At 40.5% G+C, this 6,000-nt stretch overlaps 1 protein-coding gene across 19 annotated transcripts in view; it reads left to right on the top strand.

Annotated features, from left to right (window-relative positions):
- The first annotated feature begins 752 nt into the window (after positions 1–752).
- Positions 753–6,000, top strand: part of PROM1 (prominin 1) — a 261,692-nt gene continuing 256,444 nt past the window's right edge. For 11 of the 19 annotated variants that reach the window (XM_039326564.1, XM_039326558.1, XM_039326556.1 and 8 more), the window contains exon 1: positions 754–1,618. The gene's annotated coding sequence lies outside the window, so the exon portion shown is untranslated. Of the gene's footprint in view, positions 1,619–6,000 lie in introns of all 19 variants that reach the window. The other 8 variants (XM_039326559.1, XM_039326565.1, XM_039326557.1 and 5 more) reach the window with 3 other exon arrangements.

Genomic DNA, 6,000 nt, shown 5'->3' with positions numbered 1-6,000 from the left:
CAGAGGGCAGGACAAGAAACAATCGTTGGAAACTGATGAAAGTGAGAAGCAGCCTGGAATTAAGGAGAAACTTTCCAATAGTGAGGACAATTAACCAGTGGAACAGCTTGCCTTCAGAAATTGTGGGCACTGCATCACTAGGGATTTTTAAGAAGAGACTAGACAGTCACTTGTCTGAAATGATAGGTTCTCCTGCTTGAGCAGTAGGCTGGACTAGAAGACCTCCAAGGTCCCTTTCAGTTCTATTCTATTCTAAATCTCTGAAGAACCAGGTTGCGGCTCTTGAGAACAACTTATCACCTTCTCCACTCGGAGTTCCCACAACATCTTCTCACTTCTGGATTGGGTCTCCATGGATTGGGCAGTTGGGAATGGTTCTGAACAATGGGGTTTAACCTGATGCTTATGCACAGGAACTTCAGATCCTGCCTGTCTTCTCTGCAATCACTTTCTCTCAATAAAAGGTCCTATTGAAATGTTGCACACTTCAAGTATTCTACTTTCTTGAGGGAACAGCGGAGGCAAGACCTCACACTGAGATGCATACAGAGAAGCAGCAAAAGTGCTGCTTCTCCTATTAATGGGGATTGTTTGAATAGAACCAAGGGAAGAGGATCACCTGTGGTTTCAGCCTCCTCACTGGGGATGGTGGGGAGGAGTGACCAACGGCATCTCATCAAGCTGTAGTTTAATTAGGGCTTCACACTCAGTCCCAGCCCTGCTTTGCGCGCCAAAGTAGCACCCTGCTTTGCCAGCTGGGTTCTCCCGCACTTGGGAACCTCCTTGCTCGCTGAATTTCCCGGAACTGCAACCCAGCCGCTCAGCCACCGCGGGGCACAGCCTGGAACGGCCCTCGAGCCCGCTGCTTGCGGCAGAGTCCCTGCCTCTTTGTGCGCGCTGTCCCAGCGCCTCCCGGGACCGACTCGGGCTGCCCAGACTGGCTCCTCCCGGCTGTTGCGCGAGCGACGGTGGAGTTGGCGCCAGAGTTTCGCAGCAGCTCCCCCGACTGAGCTCGTGCCCCGATCCAGACGGCACCGGCTTGGCGGGGGTAGTTCCGCCCGGCCACATCCCACCCCCGTTTTTCCCAGGCGCGCTCACCGCGGGACAGGCACTCTCTAAGGAGTCGCCCGGGGACGAGCAGAGCGCGCGCTGCTGAGCTGTTGCTCAGCTGCTGCGCGCGGAGAGCTGAGGCTAGCCAAGAGTGTCTGAGCCATCGGTGGGTGAGTGCCAAGAGGGGCTTCGGCCCTGCTTCGGGAATAGGAGCGCCGGACCTGCGGCAGGAAGAGCCGGCGGCGGGAGTGTTCGGAGCTGCGGCTGCCCGGCCGGCTCCGCTGCGTTACTCACGAGGAAGCGCTCGCTTTCCGGAAACGTTCAAGATATCCCGCGGGCGCTGCGTTGCAGAGCCGCTCACCAGGGGAGATCGCGGATCCTGCGCGAACGTTTGATTCGGCGGGGCGTTGCTTTCTCTGGTGCAGCGGGAACGTGAAAAGACGCGCGGGGAGATAAAGCTCGGAACCCCCCCCCCCCATCCCACCTCGGGGAAAGGCTGCTGGGCTCGTGGTGCAGAGTGCGTGAGGGCTTGGCTCTGAAAAAAGGGCAAATTTTTTTAAACAAAAAGGTGAGAGTTATGCGCGTATGCACACAGACCATTTATGTCCGATAAAATTGTGTGGTTTGGATTCAGGTGTGCATGAATTAGAAATATCTGATTTGTTTCCTTGTTCACCTTTCAAAGGAGAGATGCATTCCTAGGAGATATTTAACTTAGTCATACAATTAACCCTCTTTTGTGTCTGTGCATCATATTGAACTATAGACTTAGCAAAAGGCTGGGTTTGCAAAAGCTACTCTCCCTCAAGAAAATCTAAAGAAACCAGAGTTAGCACTTACTGTGACTATGCAAATGGTCCACCAGTTCTGTCATTGACCTGGGTAGGCTCAATGTGTGAATGCAACAGGTACTGAGATATAAATGCTCCTGTTTCCAAATTTGTCTATAGAATTATTGAATTATAGAATAGTGTGAGCTGTGGATAGGGAGATGTGAGACTGGAAATACTCGTCCCTCTCAGTCCAGCTTACTTCACAGGGTTGTCAAGAAAATAAGTCTAGTGGTAGGGTCTGGAATGAGTTTGAGTCAGCAACTCCTGAAGAAGTGGAGAGGGTTCTCTGTGCCCTTAGTTTGGTCACTGGTTTGTTGCACCTAGGATTGTTCCTGTATTATTAGGTGGCCAGGGAGGAGATCCATGGCTGGGTCCATGCAGTGGATTGGCCAGTGTCTCCAACTTTCTCTTTTTACAGAAAGTTGTTAGGAAGGGTCCAGACGAATCTAGACCCCTTTCAACCAAGTTTCAGGCCAGAATTCAATATGCAGGCAGCCTTGGTCATGCTTGTTAATGGCCTTTGGTGGATCAGGGATGGAAGTTGTGCAATCAATATTGCACTTCTTTTTTTTTTTTACAAAATTTTATTGAATATACAATTAAAAAACAAAAGACACATTAAACATAATACAATTAAAGACAAAAAAGACACATTGGACATGATACAACTTCCCTGTTTAAACGATACTATTAATATTACCTTACATTAAGTTATTACATTGTTACACGGTGTGCATTCTTTCAATAAAGTACATCCTAGTTAAATAACTTTTGATTCTATCTGATTTAACAAATATTAAAATAAGAATTTCTAGGTTATCTATTTAATCATCAGCCTTTGTCCCAGCGTACCTCTTTAAATCCAACCAATTATACACTTTATTCCAAATTTCAAAGTACTCTGTTTCTGTTTTATTTTTGAGTTCTAATGTCAGTCTGTCCATTTCCTCACAGGATAGAATTTTGTTTAGTATTTCTTCTTGGTGTGTGTGTGTGGGGGGGTTCTTTTCTTTTCCAATTTTGAACATATGTTAATCTTGCTGCGGTTAAAATGTGCAGAATTAAATATAAATTTGCTGAATTTATCCATAGTGATCCCTAATAAAAAGAGTTCTGGTTTTATTTCAATTTTTAATGATAATATCTCTTCTAACCAATTCTTTATCAAGTGCCAAAATTTTTGAGCTTCTGAACATTCCCACCACATATAATAATAAGTCCCTGGTATTTTCCTACATTTCCAACATAATGGTGAAGATTTTTTGTCTATTTTTGCTAGTCTTATAGGGGGGAGCTGCCACCTATAAAACATCTTGTATAAATTTTCTTTGTAAGTAGTAGCTAATGTTAATCTCCTATTCCTGTCCCATAGCAGTTGCTAGTAATCTAACTCGATATTGTAGCTGAAGTTTTTATTCCAAATTAACATTGCATCTTTTACCTGTTCTGTTCTGGCATACTTTGTTCTAATAAATATTGGTAAATCTTTCTTATAATTTTGTCTTCAGTTCCTAGCATAATTTTGTTTAGTTCTGTTGTTTAGTTGTTTAGTTAGTTAATCCCAGGTTCTTTTTTATCTTTTCTGTATCGTGATCATATTTGCAAGTATGCTCACCATTCCAACTCTATGCCATCTTCTAATAGTTCCCCTCTTGTTTTCAATTCTCCGGTCTCATCTATAATGTTTTTATGTGTAATTACCTTTCCCAGGTTCATAAATTTTGGGTGCAAAAAAATCTTCAGTGTTGAAATCCAATTGGGTATTTTCATGTAATTAGGTTTTTTAATTTTAATCCACACATCTAGTAGTGCTCATCTAATATAATGTTTCTGGAAATACTGGTGTGCCTTGTATTTCCCATCCCATAGTATCGCATGCCACCTGTCTGCATGACATGACCTTCTAGTGCTAGCAATCTCCTATTCCTTAAATGTATCCATTCCTTTAACCAAGCAAGTGTTGCTGCCTGGTAATATTTTTCCCAATTTGGGAGACCGAATCCTCCTCTTTCCTTTGCATCCTGCAATAACTTGAATTTAATTCTCTGTTTCCTCCCTTGCCAAATAAATTTGGATATAATTTTGTTTAAATTTTCAAGGAAATTTTTGCCTAATTTAATCGGTATACATTGGAATAGGAAAAGTAGTTTGGGTAGCACATTCATTTTAATTGTCGCAATTCTCCCCAAAAAAGGAAGCTGTAGGTTTTTCTATCTGTCTAAGTCTACAGAGATTTGATCTATTAGTTTATCATAATTTTCTCTTTTAAGTGTGATGCATCTTGCTGTCAATTGAATCCTTAAGTATCTTACTTTTTTAGCTATTTGAATGTTAATTTTTTCTGCTAGCTCATTCTCTTGTGGTTTGGTCATATTCTTAACTAACATTTTTGTTTTTTCTTTGTTAATCTTCAACCCCGCTACATCTCCATAGTTTTCCAGGACCTGTAATAATCTTAAGCCAGACTCTAAAGGTTCCTCCAAAATAAATACTAGATCACCTGTAATTTGAATACCTCTTTCTTAGTTTCTAAACCTTTAATCAGTTTATCTTCTTGAATTATTCTTGTTAAAACTTCTAATGAAAGTACAAATAATAATGCTGATAGCGGGCAGCCTTGTCCTGTACCTTTTTGTATCTGAAAACTTTTTGTTAATTCTCCATTCATAATTACTTTTGCTTCTTGATTACAATAAATTGCTTGGAACATGTTTATGAATCTTTCCCCAAATTCCATATATTTAAGTTGGGTCAACATAAATTCCCATCTAACATTATCAAATGCTTTCTGTGCATCGTCAAAAAACAGTGCCATTTGTTTTTCATTGTGTGATTCATAATATTCTAGCATATCTAATATAATCCTGACATTATATCTTATTTGCCTTTTGGGCAGAAAACCGTTTTGATCAGTATGGATAAATTCAGCTAAGTATCTTTTTAATCTTTCTGCCATTATTATTGTTAGAGAATTTTAATTTCTCTGTTGGTGAAAAATAAATCAGAAACTCTCACAGTTGACTGCATTTAGCTGATTCAAAATAACCTTTTTTTATTCATATCAAAATATTTACAATACCATACATTCTTCTTTACAGCAACATAGCTCAATGAAGACTTCTTACAGAGAGATACAGAGACAAACCTGAGACTGGAAATCCAGCTCCTAACTCAATACCCTTTTGCACAGACTCAATAGCACTTTCTTCACATTGGCTGATTGAGTTACCACATGACTCTTCCTGCTCATGAATATTCCAACACTTCTCCCTTCATGACAGGAAGAGACATCAGACCTATTGACTTAATACATTCTCCATAATGAACACACATAGTGGTTTAGTCATCATGTCTGCCAAATTATCCTCAGAAGAACAATGATGTAAACTAATCAATTTTCCTTTTACAGCTTCCCTGACATTACAATACTTAATGTCTACATGTTTACTTCTGTTCTTCACCCTGTCACCAGTTGCCATTTTTATACAGGCAGCATTGTCTTCAAATACCTTTACAGATTCTTTTACATTAATATTTAAATCTTGCAACAACTGTACATACCATGTTACTTCAGAACACAATTCAGATAAAGCAATAAACTCTGCTTCCGCTGTTGAAATAGCAACAGTTGTTTGTTTTCTGGACTTCCATCCAATCAGAGTCCCTCCAAACAATATTATAATCCCAGAATTTGATTTCCTTGTGTTTATGTCATTTGCATAGTCACTATCGACATAACACTTTAATTTCAATTCCTCAGTAATCTGTATTTGAAAACCCAAATTTATAGTTCCCTTTAAATACTTGAGAACCCTTTTTATACCCATCCAATGTAACTTTGTAGGTGCAGCAGTAAAACGACTCAAAATGCTTACTGCGCAAGCTGTGTCTGGTCTGGACCACTGTGATAGATATAACAAACTCCCTATTGCTGAGTGCTATATCTCTTGATCACAGGTTTCACCTTTGTCCACACTTAAACTATTATAAAAATCTGCACTCATGGGTGTGGGAGCAGTATTGCAATCTTTCATATTATATTTTTCCAATAACTGCTCAATTTTTCTCCTTTGACTGAGAATATAACCACCTTTTTCATTTTTCTGTATCTTTACAC

The sequence above is a fragment of the Crotalus tigris genome, unplaced genomic scaffold (assembly GCF_016545835.1).
Source record: "Crotalus tigris isolate CLP2741 ecotype Arizona unplaced genomic scaffold, ASM1654583v1 scf7180000024341.3516292, whole genome shotgun sequence".
In the NCBI taxonomy this organism is placed as follows: domain Eukaryota; kingdom Metazoa; phylum Chordata; class Lepidosauria; order Squamata; family Viperidae; genus Crotalus; species Crotalus tigris.
The sequence above is the reverse complement of the archived record's forward strand: the minus strand, read 5'-3'. Positions and strand labels throughout refer to the sequence as shown.